The sequence below is a fragment of the Sinocyclocheilus rhinocerous genome, unplaced genomic scaffold (genome assembly GCF_001515625.1).
Source record: "Sinocyclocheilus rhinocerous isolate Xijiao unplaced genomic scaffold, SAMN03320098_v1.1 scaffold2019, whole genome shotgun sequence".
Classification (NCBI taxonomy): domain Eukaryota; kingdom Metazoa; phylum Chordata; class Actinopteri; order Cypriniformes; family Cyprinidae; genus Sinocyclocheilus; species Sinocyclocheilus rhinocerous.
The window spans coordinates 565,911-567,038 of NW_015660491.1; positions in this window are offsets into that span (position 1 = coordinate 565,911).

A 1,128-nucleotide genomic window follows, 5' to 3' on the forward strand; every position below is an offset into this window, starting at 1 on the left:
TATATATATATATATATATACACCTTGCTATGTGTACTGTGTTAGGCTAACCGAGACTTGTCATTTGCACTTATATATTGTTGCTCTTTTGTTAATTTTGATTGCTTTTATTGTCCTCATTTGTAAGTCGCTTTGGATAAAAGCGTCTGCTAAATGACTAAATGTAAATGTAAATGTAAACCATTTGTGTTCCAAATTTGAGGTTGATATCGCAAAAGTTGTTGAAGCGCAGTACCAAACGCTTCCAGATAGAATTTGATTTCTATTTCTATTCATTTCAATTGCTGTCATGTTTGACTGCGAACAATACAAGTGTGACTGTTTTTTTTTTTTCAGGAACATTTAACCTTTTCAAATCATGTGTGTGTTCAAATAGCAAGTGCCAAAACAAAAAAAAAAAGTTTTTTACCACTTAAATGAAGTATGCGAAATTTATAATGCAGCAGTGTATAATTCATCATCAATGTATCAGTTTCGCTCACTTTACTCTCAGTGAGTTTTTAATAGAAATTAATACATTTATTCAGCCAGGATGCATTAAACTGATTAAAAGTGACAGTAAAGCAGTGTTGTTTTATTATTATTTATATTATATACTATTGTAGCTTTTATTTCTATACTTTTAGTTTTCATTTTAATTTTATTTTTTGTTATGTGCTTTTGACATTCATCAAAAAATTGTGAGTTTTTGAAATTAATACATTTATTCAGCCAGGATGCATTAAACTGATTAAAAGTGACAGTAAAGCAGTGTTGTTTTATTATTATTTATATTATATACTATTGTAGCTTTTATTTCTATACTTTTAGTTTTCATTTTAATTTTATTTTTTGTTATGTGCTTTTGACATTCATCAAAAAATTTACTATTTAGGGGGTGATTTATTTTCATTTCAGTTTTAGTATTTATTTTATTTCCAGTTAGTTTTTTTTTTACTGCTTCAACTTAAACTAAACAAAAATAATAAATGTTGCTGAAATGTTTTTCATCTAATATTTATATTTTATTATTAACAAAAATGTTTTAATAGTTTTAATCAACGATAATAAACCTGCAGTAACGACATTTGTAATGTTACAAAATATTTATATTTCAAATAAATGCTGTTCTTTTGAACTTTCTCTTCA